Source organism: Hemicordylus capensis, chromosome 6 (assembly GCF_027244095.1).
Source record: "Hemicordylus capensis ecotype Gifberg chromosome 6, rHemCap1.1.pri, whole genome shotgun sequence".
Taxonomy (NCBI): Eukaryota; Metazoa; Chordata; class Lepidosauria; order Squamata; family Cordylidae; genus Hemicordylus; species Hemicordylus capensis.
Genome location: NC_069662.1, coordinates 25,004,305 through 25,022,822, shown reverse-complemented (window position 1 = coordinate 25,022,822; position 18,518 = coordinate 25,004,305). Strand labels below are relative to the sequence as shown.

General features: G+C 43.8%; 1 long non-coding RNA gene across 2 annotated transcripts; it reads right to left on the bottom strand.

The window, feature by feature from the left end:
* Nucleotides 1–5,621: 5,621 nt before the first annotated feature.
* Nucleotides 5,622–18,194, bottom strand: LOC128329790 (uncharacterized). 2 transcript variants are annotated; one of them, XR_008309789.1, is made up of 6 exons: nucleotides 17,627–18,194; nucleotides 15,640–15,666; nucleotides 15,291–15,454; nucleotides 14,301–14,513; nucleotides 12,545–12,743; nucleotides 5,622–6,630 (listed from the first exon to the last, which is right to left on the bottom strand). It is a non-coding gene; the product is annotated as an uncharacterized LOC128329790 (long non-coding RNA). The 2 variants fall into 2 exon arrangements; XR_008309788.1 differs by having other exon boundaries at nucleotides 14,301–14,573; nucleotides 17,627–18,121.
* Between the last annotated feature and the right edge of the window lie 324 nt (nucleotides 18,195–18,518).

Below are 18,518 nucleotides of genomic sequence, written 5' to 3'. Positions count from 1 at the left end.
TCCATTTACGGGAGGAATTTGGGAATTTTACGGGAGGAATTTGGATCTGATCAGCCTCAGGGTACTTCTACAGATCCTCCCAAGGAAAAATATCAGAGAACTTTCTCTTACTGTTCCTCCGCACCTCTAGACAAAGAGCAACTATCATCTTCGGGACACCTTCAGCTCCAGAGTGACCAAGTGACTATATGAAGCTGCCATGCACTGAATCCAACCATTGGTTCAACATTGACCGCTTGCAGCATGATCTTTCACAGCTCTTGCAGCAAGATCTTTCACAGCCCTTGCTACCTCAGATCCTTTAACAGGAGATCCCTAGGACTGTACTTGGGATCCTAAGCATTCACAAAGGCTCTACATACGATCCGTGTGTAGAACCGAAAGGGGATTTGCGGGGAAAGAGGGCATGACCCATTCTGCCCACAGACGATCGGGGAGCCCTGATAACTCATAGGTCAGGAGTTATATGCATATGGCTTCATGCTGCGGAGTAAATGTTGAGCGAAGCCACTTGGAATAACACTCACGGCATTGAGGGAAGCAGCCCCTCCCCTCTGCTCTTGGGTTTGCTTCTGATGAAAGTTCACATAGTGTTTTCCTTCAAACCAATGCGGGGTGGGGGAGATTAATAAAGAGCTACATCTGCATTTGTAAAGAGAGTATCCCTCTTATCATGCTAATGATTCTATGTCAGTGCCTCTCCCTATTTGCTCTGGTGTTTTCAGAAAAGGTAGCTTAAAACCAGCATTTTAAAAACCTGGTAATACTTTGAGATAAGCTAGAATTTGCAAGACAAAGCCCGACTTGTGTGTGCAGTGGGTCCAAGGATCTCGTCAGTTCAGGGTACGTTTGGCTGGTGTGTGAACACACACACACACTCTCCCGAAGGAGATTTGGGGGTAGAAGCCCTGTCTGTAAAGCCTCCAAATGAGGCTGAGAGGCTACCTGTGAGTCGCGATGCACGATCGTTTAACCCGCTTTTAAGTGGCAGGTTAAGTGGTGGTCTCCATAAGCTGGCTTGCTGAGCTACGGGGCTTGGACTGAAGGGGGCGGCAGTTGAGTACCCCGCTGGACCTCTTCCCTTTATTTCTGCCTATGCTTCCCACCACCGTGGCTCTCTGCAGGCCCAGAAGTGGGGTGGAGAAAAGTTCATTTTTCCTCTTTGTCATTAAGTTATTACTGTCTCTCTCTCCTTGGTTTTCTGGATTGTATCTCTAGGTGAAGGACTTTGGATTAGGGTGATGGTGGGTCAGAATTAAGTGGTGGGCTCCATAAGCGGGCTTGTGGCAGGGAGCCACACAGCTGCTATTGCTGCACACAAGCAGCAGGGCTCCCTTAGCCTGATTCCTGCTGCTCGTGAGAATAGCTTCAAAGTATTTCCTACACCACTAAGCTATGGACCCTCTCAAGAAGGGATTCAAGCCCCTGAGCCACACTTGCTCGTATGCCTTTAAGAGGAGATGGAATAGTGGCAGGTGCAGCTTCTGGTGTTCCAGTGAGTGGAAAGAAAAGCGACAGCAGCTGAAATTCCCTCTCCTATGCACTTATTAACGATACAAGAGTCATGCCCTTCTTTGCATCTGGTCCTCCTCCTTACTTCAGCATGGAGAAAAGTATTTTGATTATCTTTTCAAGTCATTCTCAGGAGGATGAAACACACAGATGTTTCCCTACCTGTATTATGTCACTACAACCCTGCAAGATAGGTTAGGTTGAAAGATAGCAGCCCCTTTCAGACATTCTCATGAATCTGTGGAGCAGGATCACATACGCCTGACTCCCACATATTCATGTGAGAGCCTGAGGCTCTAAAACTGTTGCTGGACTACAGCTCCCATCATATTCAGCCCCAATGGCCAAAGGCCAGAGATGATGGGAGCTGGAGTCCAACGACACCTGATGGGACTCTGGTTTGCTAGTCTCGTTTGAAAATCTGAAGTGAGTCTTCACACATACCGAGGTACATGGCGGTTATTTGCAGACCTGCAAGTGAATGTTCATAGGTTAGGGGCAGAACCTGATCCCCCATCTATACAAATCAAACACCTGCAAGGAGCAGAGGTCACCCAGGAATTTCCAAGGCTGAATGGAATTTGATCCTATATCTCCCTGATCAAAATCCAGGGCTCCCCTGGTCAAGGTCTAGTGCTATACTACAGAAGGAGCAGCAGGTTGGTAGCCTGCTTCTAATGTTACTCACTGTGGAATTAAATAGCGGAGAAGCACCAATCAGGAATCAGGACAGGGAGAAAGGACCAAAAACACTTGCTTGCTGGATTTACTGGATCAGATCTCACACAAGACAGCTGCCGCAGACACACCTTCAGTGATTATCCAATTGTCCTATGCCCCTCAGATTGCTAAAACAGATTGTTTTCAAGGCCAGAGGAGAAACCAGGAGGTTTCCTGCCCATTCTCAAGGCTTTTCCAGATTGGGGGTGGGTGGGAGTGGGGGAAATCCACAAATCATATATTCACACTAGTCTTAATCCAGTGCCAGAAGCACATACTGTACCCATCTAACAGACTACAGGAGACAGCCTTGCATTAGAGAGTGGGGAAGAGCTCCAATTTTATATAAGTGAAAAAGAGCAGTGTTCTTTCTAATTTTTTTTATCTGTGTGCAGAGTGAGTTTTGTTCTGGGTGCCAGTATCAAGGCAGTGTGTGTGCACCTGCATTCAGAATGGGGCCTTCCTGATTCAACCTGAACGAGATCTAAAATTAACTGAGTGGATATCAAAAAACTTGTGAGCGCGTGTGCCTGCACACCTTAGAGGGAACACTGAAACAGAGTCCCTAATATTGCAGCAAGCAAGGGAAATGAGCAAACCTCCTTCATACAATCTGAAAACCGTGTGCATGTCACCCCTCTCAAATGACTCCAGTCCTGTCCAAATGGTTTTCTCCAGCAAACCAGAAAATGGTGTGTGTGTGTGTGTGTGTGTGTGTGTGTGTGTGTGTGTGTGTGTGTGCGCGCGCGCGCGCGCGCGCGCAGCCACACAGCATCTCCCTTTCCAAATAGAAAGTTTTCAGATTGTAAAGATTTTGGGAGCCTAGTGAGTGAAAACAGAGAAGGATTCTCTCTTACCAATTAGAAGAGAGAGGAAGGCGAGCATTTGTATCCCAGGACCACACAGCATCATCTTCTGCGTTGGTACCTCCTGCCTTCAGTGACTGTCTCTCAACAAGGGCACCAATTTATAGGTAAACGAACTATAGAAGAATATCATCACATGCCTGGAACTGTGACCTGCCTTCTTTGCTATGTGTACTTTGTCCTCCCTTTAATGACTCATCCCTACATCCCCTGGGCACTTACCTGTTGCTATTGACTGAGGATTATTTATATGAACTAAACCTCTCAAACGTGACAGGCTGGCATGTCATAAGAATACGAGGAGAACCCTACTACTACTACGACGACGACGACGACGAATATTTATATACCGCTCTTCATCAAAATTCTCAAAGTGGTTTACATAGAAAAATAAATACATAAAATAAGATGGCCCCCAGTCCCCAAAGGGCTCGCAATCTAAAAAGAAACATAAGGCAAACAACAGCGCCATGGGAGGGATGCTGTGCTGGGGTTGGATAGGGCCAGTTGCTCTTCCCCTGCTAAATCTAAGAGAATCACCACTTTAAAAGGTGTCTCTTTGCTCAATTAGCAGGGGTAGTAGTAGTAGTAGTAGTAGTAGTAGTAGTAGTAGTAGTAGTATATGCTGCCTCCAGGCTGAGATGTAGAATGCCTCTGAATATTAGTTGCAACTTGCAAGGTGGCAACTGCAGAAGGGGTGTCCTTTCATCTTCTGATTGTTTCTAATCAGATGCTTATTGGAAGCCCACTGGGGGGGAAGTATGTTGGACTAGATAGACCTTGGGCCTGATCCAACAAATATATTCTCAGGACCTCCTCCACTGTTTATCCTATAGCAACTCTGTTCACAGGAATACTGCCCTCTGAACCCGGATCCTTTTAGCTGTCATGACTAAAAGCTGCTGATGAATGTGTCATTCATTCCATGAATGTGCTTAAAAGATTCTTAAAGCCATCTAAGCCAGAGGGTCTTGCCACAACTTGTGGCAGTGAATTCCATATAAATTAATGATGTGTTGTGTGAAGCAGGACTTCCTCTTCTCTATCCTGAATCTACCACCAATCGGTTTCGGTGTGTGAGTATTATTATGGGAGAGAGAGGGATATGTTTCACAATATCAAGCCAGTGAAATCTCCAGAATTGCTTTCAATAGTCACCTGGAGACTGATGCCAATTCCTGGAGACTCCAGAACCATTCTGGAGAGCTGACAAACTGAGGGAAGGAATCAGGCACATAGGAGGCATAATGGGATTGTGAGGGAGAAAAAGAATGCACCCAGCCAGCACACAAAGCACTCACTGGTTGGAGAGGGCTGGGGGCCACAAGGTTGTGCCCAACATGAGTTAGCCCTGTGTCAGCATGCTGACACAGGGGGAAGGGGAGTGGTCAGTGCGGGGTAGTGCGCTTAGTGGCTGTGGCCTAAGCAGCCTGTCCCAGCACTGCCAGCAACCTTGCTACATCCCTGGAAGGAGGAAGAAAAAATTCTCAATATCCTCTTTCTGCTCTCTCTCTCTCTCTCTGTCTGTCTCTCATATTCATAGATAAAGATATATAGAGAGAGTGCACACTGCTTGGGCCTCACTCACTCACATGAAACTCCCAGACCAAATCATGAAAGGTAGCAACAGGCCATTATACAGGTTCCGGACCTCACCCAGACTACCAGAAAAACTGAAAATCCCAGAAAAAAATGATTAATTTGTCAGAAAATGCAGAAAAACTCTCCCACTGGAAACACATGAGAAATGTGATACCTTCCAACCAACTTTGGCAGTTTTCTCAGGTATTTTTGGGACAAAGTCCAGACTGCTATACTTTTTCAGTTCACAGCATGTCATCCCATGTCGGATTTGCACAAAAATTGCTTAAGAAATGAAAACAACACTAGGAAGCTGGACTGCTGGAGATATAAATAAATTTTTCTAACCACATAAAGTCTTCTGGACATCAACTAGCAATGAGTAAAGGGCGAATGCAAGGTCATTTTGTGGTGCAGGAAGAATGCTTGCAAACTGCAAGCCTGCTTTACTAGTAGAAGTTGTAAAGTAAAGGTGAAGTGTGCCATCGTTGATATCGACTCCTGGCACCCACAGAGCTCTGTGGTTTTCTCTGGCAGAATACAGGAGTGGTTTACCATCGCCTCCTCCCAAGCAGTACTATATTGCTGCTGCCCGATATAGTACCAGCGGGGATTTGAACTGGCAACCTTCTGCTTGTTAGTCAAGCATTTCCATGCTGTACAAGCCTCTATTATGCCCCCCACCCTTAGACCTCTCTTTTTCTAAACAATAAAACCCTGCATGATTTAGCCTTGCCTGGCAGGGAAGGTGATCCAGCTTGATCATTTTGGCTGCTACTTTCTGTACCTTTTCCAGATCTACAGTATCCTATTTGAGATGAGGCAACCAAACCTATATGTATCATTCCAAATGGAGCCACATCATTGATTTCTATAAAGGCATCACAATGCTGAACACCTGGTTTTCAATCTCCTTCAAAATAATCAGAGTTTGGAATAGAGTAAAGCAGAATTCCTGGGTTTATTGGGGGGATCTTGAGCTCTGACAGATTAGAGTCATGTATGGGGCATATATTTGTTAGTTCCATAACAAAGTGAGAGGGCTGTTCAATCCTTTCACCTCACTGTTTCCCCAGTGCAGCTATTAGTTAACAAGACTAACAGAGCAATGCTTGCTTATCACAGCCAGTCTAAGAACCTCCTGCCAATCACTACTTTCTTGCTGTCTGGGTTCTTCTCCCTGCCTATTGCTGTACCTAGTTATTGAATTTTGCCGCTCAATGAGTTATTGAGCGGAAAAGAAGATGCATTTGAGTAAAATGATAAAAGTCTGAATAGATCCTCCAGTGGTACCAAATTATTAATAATATGTATTTATTGTTACATTAAAATGTTTGAAGCTGCCAGCATACCTATTGCAGACCTCCCGCCTTCCCATGTAGCACAGCATGACTGTCAATGAGGTGCCAGAGCTCTATATCAACTGCAATTTTGTTCAAGTATAGAAAATGCATGAAATTTATCCTTGGTCACTAAAAGCAAGGTCAAATAAACAAACGAATTAATCTTAGATTGCCTCCAAAACATAGCTAGATATTCTTTCAGTAGAAAGAAATTCCATAACCTGGGAATTATCACTGAGAAAGCTTTCCCATGTCAGCTTGGTCAGAGATCACTCCCAGAACAGCCAGAAACAGTCATCTAGACATGCCCTCATTCATTCATTCATTCATTCATTTCAGAACCTAGCACACTCCAGATGGTTAATGAAGGCAGCATAGCAGTGATAGCAGCAGGAGCCAGGGATGATCCCTGCTGAGGTCACCATTCCCTTTATTGATGACATTAGCAGCAACTGCTGGAGCGTGTCTCAAGATCCAACTGCTGTGGGCGCTGACCCAGGTATAGACGCCAGGGCTGTTAGGAGTGGCACAAACTTCGCCCCAGCTCACCACACCAGCCATGAGCCAAGCCCATCCCAAGGGAAAATCAGTGGTCCTCCAGAGTCCCCCTGTGGAGGAAAAGGAGTAAATGGTTATACTCCAAGAATATCTGGAGGGGACTATCCCCATCCACCCAAGTGCTATTCCACTTTGTGTGGAAAGGGATACTGGATGAAAGCAGCTATGCACAGGCAAGGATATCTAAGGTGTAATATAAGCCACGACCCTCTTACCTTGGGTGGGCCATTAGCCCTATTCTTCCTCAAGTGTGTAATGTAATATAAGAGAACATTAACAGGGGGCCTTCCCTTCTAACCATCAATTCCAGAGACAGGGCTCTCTTAATGCTGGTGCCAGAACTCTGGAACTCCCTGCCCATAGGAGGAGAGCTGGTCTTGTGGTAGCAAGCATGGATTGTCTGCTTTGCTAAACAGGGTCTAACCCGGTTGTATATGAATGGGAGACTGTAGGATATTCCCCTGAGGGGATGGAGCTGCTCTAGGAAGAGCACAAAGTTCCAATTTCCCTCCCTGGCATCTCCAAGATAGGGCTGAGAGATATTTCTGCTTGCAACCTTGGAGAAGCCTCTGCCAGTCTGTGTAGACAATACTGAGCTAGATGAACCAATGGTCTGACTCAACAACAAACAACAACAAATATTTATATGCCACTTTTCAACAAAAGTTCCCAAAGCAGTTTACATAGAGAAATAATAAATAAATAAGATGGAGCCCTGTCCCCAAAGGGCTCACAATCGAAGTATAAGGCAGCTTCCTATGTTTCTATGATATACATCAGTCCGCACTTTGCCATCTTTAGGCAGCAGCTAAAAATGTTCTGATTACTACTACTATTAAGTACTATTATTTATTATACTGCTTTTCAACCAAACAAAGTTCTTAAAACAGTTTACTTAGAAAAAGAATAATGAAGTTAAGATGGTTCCTTCCCTGTCCCCAAAGGGCTCACCATCTAAAAGAGACAGTTTTAAGAGAGTGCCTTCTCTTTGTCATGGACTCTGTCGCCTATTAAGATCTTCTGGGAAGGTCTGTTTATAGCTGCCACTAGCTTATTTGGTGAGGACTCAGGACCAGGCCTTCTCCAAGGCTGCCCAAGGCACTGGGGTGTGCTCCCTGTCAAAATAAGAGCTTCTCCATCCCTGGCTGCTTTTAAAAAGACCCATAAGATGCACCTATTTTCTCAGGGGTTAAGTTTAAAATATTTTAAAGTGCTTTAATTGCTGTTTTTATTCTCTAAATCTGTTTTAACTGTCTTTATTCTGTTTTTATGTTTGTTGTATTTTTTTAAACCCTACACCACCTAGGGGACCATATAAAGCAGTCTATAAATATTAATATTTTTTATTATTATTATTATTATTATTATTATTTTACACATTCAGGTGTTATTGACTGGTTTGTTTTATCCAGACATCGAGTCCTTCCCAAGGACCTGGGATGCCAGAATTTTATTGTCAATGTTGTTGCTGTTGTTGTTATTATTATTATTTACATTTATATCCCACTCTTCCTCCAAGGAGCCCAGAGCAGTGTACTACATACTTAAGTTTCTCCTCACAATGTCCCTGTGAAGTAGGTTAGGCTAAGAGAGAGAAGTGACTGGCCCAGAGTCAGCCAGCAAGTCTCATGGCTGAATGGGGATTTGAACTCAGGTCTCCCTGGTCCTAGTCCAGCACTCTAACCACTACACCATGCTGATAAATAAAATAAATGCAAGGTAGACACCTTTAACAGTCACTTCAGAGATGCTGCCCTGTGAGTGGATAGGGCCAGTTGCTCTCTCCCTGCTTAATACAAGAGAAGCACCACTTCGAAGGTGTCTCTTTGCCCAGTTAGGGGTATTCCACAAATGCTTTTAGAAGTTGTTCTTAGTCAGTTTGTAAGGTACTATTTTAGGTTGAAGTTTTGCACACTGAATGGTTTATTTTCTTCTGGGCATTTGTTTTGAGGATGCATTTGTTAACAAGCTCCAGAAAACAAACCCAGGAGGCTACAGGATGACAGGGGCACTTTCCAGAGTAGCTGCTCAGCAGCAGCAAAATGCTTCCATTCGGGCAAGTCACATTCGGAACGTAAACAGCAGGAGGAGTTTGTTTTTTACCCATCTACGTTTTATGCACTGGGCATTTCCAGTTGTTAACAATGCATAGCCAAATAATTAAAACTATGACTCAGTGACAATGAAATGTATTGCTATCCTTACATAGTCAAGAACACTGGTATAATTTTTAAGGAACATTCCTTTGTTAGGCAGATTGCTGGTTATTGGCTCAGGGACGTTGGTTGATAATTCCCTGATGGGGGCTAATGGTTAGGAGGCAGTTGGGGAGCTCTCTGTGTTTTTTAATGAGATATCCACCAGAGCTTGCAGAAAGTGAACTCCTCATATCCCCAGTTAAGGGGAAAGCGCTCATGCAGTGTCTGTGTGAAGGAAATGCAGTGTTGCAATTTGGAAGAGGGAGGGAGGGAGGGAGGGAGTTCTGTGTGTTGATTGAAGGTGAAACACCTTGAAGGTGAAACACCTTGAAGGTGCAGGCCACTCTCTGTGGATTTAATGTGGGGGGTCAGATCCGCTGCCTTGTAGCAGATATTTGCAGCCACATGTCCTATTTGTATATTCATAAGGAAAACATAGATACTTCAGATCTCCAAAGGAAACCAAACACAGAGAGCACAGCTTCTGGAACTTCTTCCTGCTTTGACAAGTGGGGAGCATATGACAATAAAACCGCTCTCTTTACCCATACAGACCAAACCCATCGTCATTATGATCATTTTGCCAGGAAGAAAGTCTTTTTGCAACAGTGAGACATTGCTCTGAAAAGGCAAATAGCTTCATGCCATTCATCAGGGGCTTATTAGAAGGCACATGGGCACACACAAAGTTTGCTTTTGCTTATTTTTTCCTCCTCTTCCTACTTCCTTGTTCTCCTCAGGTCCACGTTATGTGCAACACTTACATAGTATAATAGTTGAATCCAAACAAGATGGAGGTACTGACTTGGGGGGCGGGGAGTGGAGTGTGTGACCCGAATGATAGTTTAGATCTGCCTGTTCTGGATGGAGTTACATCCCCCCTGAAAGAACAGGTACGTAGCTTGGGGTGCTCCTGGATCCCAAACTCTCTCTGGTTTCTCAAGTTGAGACAGTGGCCAGAAGCATTTTTTAATCAGCTTTTGCTGATACATTGGCTATGTCCATTTCTGGAGGTAAATGACCTTAAAACAGTGGTGCAAATGCTGGCAACCTCCAGTCTGGACTACTGTAAAGCACTCTATGAGGGACTGCCTTTGTATGTAGTCCGGAAACTACATTTGGTACAGAATGCTGGTAACTGGTCTCTGGGACAACCCGCAGGGACCATAAAACACCGATTTGAAAGGAATTGCACTGGCTGCTATGTTTCTGAGAAAAATACAAAGTGCTGTTTGTTATCTATAGCCTTCAACAGTTTGGGTCCATGGTACTTGGGAGCACCTTCTCTGTCATGAACCCAGTTGACTATTAAGATCATCTGGAGAGGTCTGGTGACGATTGCCACCAGCTCATTTGGTGATGACTTGGGACCAGGCATTCTCTGTGGTTGCCCCAGGGCTTTGAAATATGCTCCCTGTCAAAATAAGAGCATCTCCATCTGTTTGCTTTTAGGAAGACCCTCAAGTCACACCTGTTCTATCAGGCTTTTAACTAGGGATGTGCAAAACAATTTGGGAACAAAATGATTTGTATCCGAATCTGGCCGATTTGGGTGATTTGTAGACAAAATACATCACCCCTGTCCTCAATTGCCCAGATTCGAGTACACCCTGATTCAGACCCCCAAAATTCAGAGATTCAGACCTACATTTTGTGGCCAAAGTGGGTTGGGTCGTAGTGCCCAATGGGTGGAAGCTACCACCCAAATTCCAAAGAAATTGGGCAAACGGGTGATTTTTTTAAAAAAATTGAAGTTGGTGCATCTTTAAGCTTTTTCTCATAGGGAATAATGGGGATTTCAGCAGCCTTATAGCTCCGGGGGGGGCACCAGGCTGGCCCAGAGCAGGTTGTGGTGGGTGGTAGTGCCCAATGGGTGCAAGGAAACTACCACCCAGATTTCAATGAAATTGGGCAACGGGGTGATTTTTAAAGAATCAAATTTTTAAAGATTTTTAAAGATTTTTTAAAAAGATTTTTAAAATTTTTAAAGATTTTTAAAGATTTTTTTAAAAAGATTTTTAAAATTTTTAAAGATTTTTAAAGAACCAGCCTGGTGCCCCCCCCCCCATGGAGCTATAAGGCTGCTGAAATCCCCATTATTCCCTATGAGAAAAAGCTTAAAGATGCACCAACTTCAAAAATTCTTTAAAAATCACCCGTTTGCCCAATTTCTTTGAACACTACCATCGGACACCACCACCCTTTTTTAATCCAAATTTATTTGGATTCGGAAAATCTGGTTACAAATTGAATCTGGGGTGATTCAGGGGGCAGATTTGGACCCAAAACAAATTAGGGGTGATTCAATTCGGGTACAAATCGAAACCAAAAAATCAATTCGTTCACATCCCTACTTTTAACTGAAATTAATTTTGAATTATTTAATTTTTATCCCATGAAATCATTTTTAACTTTTTAATGTGAAATGGTTTTGTTTTTACTCTGTTTTCTATTTGTTGTTTTAAATTGTGTACACTGGCTAGAGATACACATATTACGCAATAAGTAAATATGATAAATAAATAACAATTGTGTGCTGTTGCAGTCCCCATACCCCCAAAAGAAAGCATTCATGGGCCTCAACGAGTGGGGCAGGAGGGGGCAGAATGTGCCCCCATACCCACCAGAATTCTAAATTCACTGGAGTTTTGTTTTTGCAGATAAAGAAGACTCTCTTCAGAACTGATGCCTGGTATACCATGGATTAAAGGGTCTCCCCCCGCCCTTTTTGGGGGGGTTGATTAGGAACCCTTTTTGTATAGAGAACCCTTTTCTTCTACAATTTGCTATGTAAACTGTTTTGAGAACTTTTGTTATTAAAAAGTGGTACCAGAAAATATTATAATAACAGATTCTGTGTGTGTTTTTTTAAAGTGAAATGCATCCTGGTGCGCATGGCTCGAATCTGGTCTGAATTCTGTTTTAATAGAAATGGTCTGATTTTCTCAGAATAAATATGACAGTGAACAAAATGTCATCAAGTGTAACATTGAAACATAGGAAGCTGTCATATACCAGACTCATTCATAACACCCGAGACAGGATTGGAGCAGTCACCAGCCAGGGTTAGGAAAGCTGTGTTTGTTCCCAATGGCAGTCATGTGAACTGAAAATGCAAGTTAGGAGGAACAGAGAGTGATCATGTGAGAGACAGGAGCTGGGTAGGATGGCTTTTAGCCCCCTCAGTAAAATGCTAGGGACAGAATATGAGTAGGGTATGCCCATCCTGCCCACCCAGCTCCTGTCTCCTACATGATCACTTTCTCCTAGTCCTACATTGCTTTTTGAGTTCACACAACCACCAGTTGGGAGTGCACATGGCTCTCCTACCTTGGCTGGCTTCTCCTCCAACCCTCTTTCAAGTTGTATGAATGAGCCTACTGAGTCAGTCCATCTAGTTAGGTAGTGTCCATACTGGCTGGTAGCATTTCACCAGGGTTTAAGACAGCCCTACCTTGAGATGCAAGGCACTGATCCTGGGACCGTCTCCATGCAAAGCAGATGCTCTACCACTGAGCTACAGCCCATCCATCTGTAAGTGATGGATGTGAACCATAATCCTGCATGAGCATGAGGAGTGTGGTGCGGGGCAGCAGCCCGTGGTTACTCAATGGGGTAGAGAAAGCATCCTACACATATGTAAGCATGTCTACTTATTTTGATGTCATGTGTTCCAGGACTGAGTCTGTCAATGAGAATCCTGTCAATGACAATCAGCAGGCTGAAACCACACCATGCCAAGTGGGGTGTTTGTGTGCTTGCTTACCTGGCATGCATCCATCTTCCCTTCCAAATATCCTGCACACATCATGTCATCCTTGATTATCCTGGTCCTCTGAAGGGTTTTGTTTTCAAATTGGCAGTAAAGGTTTTGTTTTCAAATTGGCAGTAAAGGGCCTCACAGGTGGCAGAATCCACAACTGGAAGCAGTACTTCCTGTAGGGGTTCTGGGTCAGGGAGCAGGACTGGGAGAACAAAAGAGAGGAGATGATGATGATGCAAAGCAGATGCTTTACCAGAGCTTAGTTTGACCCAGGCCACAATCAAGAAAGTGGCTTGTCAATTTTTTCAAAAATCAAATGTTTGGCCACTGTTAGGCGGCACAATAATAATTTTTAAAATCATCAATATTTCCTTAATAGTCACTGGGAGCCAGAAGATGAAAGGATAATAGAGTTTTAAAATCTCCCTTAGACTTTAAATCTTTTAAAGATAGCAGTTTGGTTGGTACACCCAGGCAGGTTATGGGATTCCCCTCGCCAGAAAGTATGTATGGCCCCTTCAGGCACTGCCTTTGAGCCATTAAAACTGAGGACCTTTAGTAGAGAGAAGGCTATTTCCCCCATTTAAATCAGCGGAGATTTTTAGTGATTTGATGCTGCTGTTTGGAGCAGCAAAGATTTATCATTAGGCAGGATATAATTTTAAAAAATAAACATTTCAACAATAAACAATAGGGACACTCTTGGTCCATTTATTACCATGCAACTGAAACTCCTGTAGTACCTGAGGTGGGGGATCAATATATCACCCACTCCAATGGTGCATAAAGTGTAGACCGAATCCTCCCATTCTTCTTCCACCCCAGCCTATACTGTATCTGTGCATACACACTGCATAGTCCAGCCCAACCCAGCCAGTTGCATCCCCGCTTCCCTTCTCAGCCAACCCAGCAGCACACCATCTGGAGTTACATTTGCTCTCCCTCTCCTCCTTTTGCCTTCTCAGCACCTGTCCAAGAAAGCCAGGGAGGGGAGTGGAAGGAGGAAGTGTTTTGAGTAGTACTGGTCTAGAGTGTCTCCACAGAAACTCTCCAGGCCAGCACTCTACTTGCCCAGTTCAATTCCTTCGGCTTCCTTTGCCAGCCTCTGCCTTTTCATAGAGCAAGAGTGGAAGGAGGCAGAAGAGGGCAACCTTGGAGAAGCTTTTTGCTGATTGGTGTGGCACTGCTTGGCAAAGTACTGCTTCCATGGCAGAGGGGAGCAGGTGAGGGAGCAGGGGACAATTTGTCACTCTGCTGGCACCCAAGAAATCTGCCAATCTAGGTGGTTGTTTCACTTTGCCTCATCAAAGGCCCACCTCTGGTACCATGTTCCCACACACAGATGGCTTGCTCCCACCGCCCAATAGAAAACCCCTAAAAATTCCCCCGAAGCAAATCCCTGCCTTTCTTAGACAAGATTGCCAACTTTTTAAACATCTCTTGCTGCCGTGCTGCATCTAATTTACATCTACAAATTAGTGAGTGAATCTACTGCTAAAGGAATAGCTGTTGAGGTTGAGTAGGTGTAAATATTAATTTACTCTCCATGTTGAAGTTGATTCAGTGTAAATATTCATTTATTCTGCAATAGGCTGTTGTGCATTGGTACCTTTGCATGCTGTACCTATCCTCACTGAGACTCCGTAGGATTTACTTGACAGTAAAAAATAAACCCCTAACCAGAAATAGGGACACTCAAAGGGAGCCTGTGAACAAGCTTGGTCCCTGCAAACACATATATCCTGTCATTCACTCTCACCTCCTGGCTGGATGTCACCCCATCCTGCGATCCAGCAACCCCAACCTGGGGGAGAAGAAGATGTTCGGCCCTGGAATGCAGGCTGGATGGATGTGGTGGGTGAAGTTAACAGGGGTCTCCAATTCCACAAGGGCAATATCACTGCCATTTCTATATCCCGAGTAGTTGGACTGGATGATTATTTTCTTGACAGGGATTTCCACCGCTTCTGGGCTGGGGTGCAAAAGATTGTGAGTCCCCAGCAAGACAAAGTACACAGAAGGATCCACGATACTGTAGACAGAGTTTTTAGATAATAAGGTACAGGTTGAAGGATGGATTCAAAGCTCTAGGTTCAAATCTCAACTATGTAGCAGGTAGGTCAAATTCTAGTAGTGCCAACTCCAGGGGTCAAGGCCACAGCTAAGTGGAAGAGCAGCATACGCTTAGCATGCAGAAGTTCCAAGGTACAAAAATCCCTGGCATCTTCAGGTAGGACTGGGAAAGACTTCTACCTGAATCATTGGAGAGCCACTGCCAATCAGTGCGGACAACACTGAGCTAGATAGACCAATAGCCTGGCTTTATATAAGGCAGTTTTTTTATGTTCCTAGTGGATAAAGATCAGGGAAGCATGAAAACCCGATTGGAGGAGTCATATTGGGCCTTATAGTTTGAAACAATGGTAGGCCTAGTATCCAAAGCTCCTAGGAAAAGTGTTGTTTCCTTACATTAGTAGGAAAGAATTTAAATTTTCCAGAAAAGGGATGAAACTTAGTGGGGATGGGCTGAGAACCTGGAGTCTTAAATCCTCTGGGAGAAATGTAGGACCTAGAGTTGATGTGGATGACAGAGGAGTGCTGGAAGCCATTCCAAATACTTGGGTTCTTGGTGATGTTAATAGGAGAAGCTAACAGTCAGGATGCCTGTGTTCGCCGTATAGATTAGTTTCAGAAGGCCTCCTGGGTTCCCTATGAAGCAAGTGAAGCCTAGAAGCTACGGTCCTCTCACCTGCTAAAGCAATGTGCAGCTGTAAGTACCCAGTGGGAGGAGATGAGGGTCCCCCCCACATTGATGCAACTTTATAATCCGCAGGCTAGCTTGCCAGGGCCATGCATATGCCTCCGCCTCTGCACCGCCTGCAATTCGAGCAGATGGAACCAGTTGGCCACAGTCTGTGAGGAGAGGAAGATGGGTAGATCAGCAAGATGGGAAAGGGATCCTTGCTATAGACAGTGTGGATTTTGAGAACTAGAGTCAAAGTTGGGAATCAAAGTTTGGTCAAGGTTTGTGAAGCAAGTTCCCTGCAGTGGGGCTAAACAAACAGGAAGTGTGTGTCAGAGCAGTAAATGTTACTCACCTGGTGCCAGTTGTGTCTTTCCAATACCTGTAAAGACAAGGAGAGAAAGCTGCGGGGTTCAGAAGATATAGCATCTTGTCAACAAGGTACCACTTACTAAGATCTTCTGAAGAAGGTTGTCTATGCATGCTGTTAGGCCTTTTCAATAGCTGCTCCTGTGCTTTGGATCACACTTCTCACTAAAATTTATTTATTTTTCTATTTCTATACCGCTTTTCATTAAAATAATCCCAAAGCAGTTTACAATATAATTAAAACAATGCACAATTAAAATTCAAAAAGCACAGATATTGAATATAAATATTAAAATAATATATATCTATTTAAGCACTTCAATATATTATTTATCATATTTATCATAACCACATCAATATATCATTTAGCAATAGGGGGAAATAATATATTTCCTCCATTCTTTAACCCCGACTGGAAAATGGTGAATTGACCGAGTAAAAGTTATTTTTAAAAATATGTATAACGGAAGTCCTATATTTCACCAGTGATTGGAACCACATCCATGCCTTATCACCCCTACTGCAGGAAGGGTGAGACTCAAGGATGATTTAATATTAAGAATAGCTAGAGATTGGAGGCAGCAGAATTGTGCTAAGTGGTTAGAGGAGGGTTTAAAGATGAAAAAAACTTATTTACAATTACATTTCTATATCACCTACCAAATAACAACACATAATGAAATTTAAAAATTAATTAACAACTTAAAAACAGAATCAAAATTTAAAACAACCTAATACCTGGATAAAGAAATGTGCTTTCAGGGCTCTCCTGAAAGCAGATAAAGAAATCAGTCTCTGCATATTTTCATTATTATTCTGTTCAATACTCTGGGCCATGTGTAACATTGTGTTTTGTTTGTTTGTTCAAATAGTGGTATATAAATGTGCATAACATGTTTTTACAGCTGCTGCTTTGTGTTTTGTGTATTACTGTTTTATACAGGTTTTTACTACTACTATGAATATTTATATACCGCTCTTCAACCAAAGTTCACAAAGTGGTTTACAAAGAAAAATAAATAAACAATCCATAAATAAAATGATAACTATGATAAATAATATATTGAAGTGGTTGAAGGGATTGGATAAATGCCAGGTCTGAGTTTGTTAACCAATGGCTTATTATCTACTTGGTAGACGACTTCCAATTCTCACTTTACCAAGAAGGAGAAAACTTTATAGTTCAAAGAAACTTTATTGGATTCTGCAGAATAACAAAGTGGCTGTCTAGGGAATAGTTCCCAAAGACAAGATGGACCCCCAGGAGAAGTCTGCCCACAGCTTTTATACATAGTTAAGAAAAAAACATCAAAGCATACTCGATAGATTGGTACATGAAGCAAACCACCAATCCCATCACAGGAAGTGATCCATCATCATACAGAACCTTGAAGCAAACAGCAGGACCATTGCAAGGTCCCTAAAATGTATCTACAATGGCAATAGTTTATCAGCTCATCTCCCCCAGCCTAGTACTAGGGAGTGAAAGCAATAAACATCTAAAGAGATAGTGTCAGCCAGCCTAGTGGGCCGACATGACAAAGAACAGAGCATCCTGTTGTTAACACAGCAAAGCTAGCTTGATTAGGTGCTGACCTGATTCCCACAGTATACTCAGTCAGGCTAACAGGACTCCAAAATGGAGTCCCTATGGTTCAGACATGATCACAGGTCTGACCAGAGGCCCATGGTCTAGGCTCATAGGTATCAAGTTCTATTCCTTATTGAACCCACCCACCAGATTCCCTTTCTTCCCTGGAGCTACTAACTCAAGCCCCAGAATAAAATGGCCACAGAGGAGCTCTTACCCCTGGACTTTGGGGCCAAAGTCCAGGGCCTCCACAGACCCTAGAGGCCCCCAAATCCTCTTTAGTCTGTCCCTGGTGGTTTGGTCACCCAGTGGAGCATAAATATGCTTAATTTGCAGGAGAGGGGGGCCTCCAAAGGCCTTTAGGTCCAGGCTCCAGAATTACCTAGGCACACCTATGAGTGGCCTTGTTTTCTCTTCCTTCCAGCCAGCTGTTGGTTTTCAGTTGGTGGCTGACAGTTGAGCACTGAAGATTCTGTAGCAGTTTTCAGTTGCTGAAGGCAAGGCTAGCTGGCTGGCTGGATCTGGCACACAGCCTCCTGGAGGATTCTAGATTGGAGCCACAAGACCTGCTCCCCCTTTGCCTTCCCTGGAGATCACCTCTGGTGTGTCTGCCCTCACACTCTCCTCCCTGAGCCACCTTTCCCCCCTCAGATTCCCCACTGAGCTCCCTCTGACACTCACTCCTGGGGCCCTGTTCCCCCCAAAGACCACCTTCTCTCCTCAGGCCCTTCAGCCAGGGCTAGTCAGTCACAGTCCAGTTATCAGTCCTGAAACTGATGATGAAGATGATGATATTTATTTATTTATTCGATTTCTATACCACCCTTCCAAAAATGGCTCAGGGCAGTTTACACAGAGAAATAATTTTACACAGAGAAATAATTGAGATTAGCCAATTCCCTCCCCTGTGGAGCTCTCTCCTAGTGTCAAGATGACACCTAAACCCTTACATTTTTAATGGAACTGCTGTCTGTGAGTAGATGTAACTAGAACCAGCTAGCCAGCAGACCCTTCACTAATTTCCAACATATCTGCTCGTGCTCACCCAGAGAACAGATATAAAAAGTCGCAATTGTTTACCAATGCAGTCATGGGAAGCAGTCTCAGTAATAAATTGTTTAAAACAAATAGGATGGAACCAAAATGAAATGTGAAGAGGAACTGCAAGATTCTTCCCAAGGAGAAATATCAGAGAACTTTTGCTAACTGTTCCTCCACAGCCCTGGGCAAAGAGGGACTATCACCTCCAGGGCAAACTCGAGAGTGCCCACATG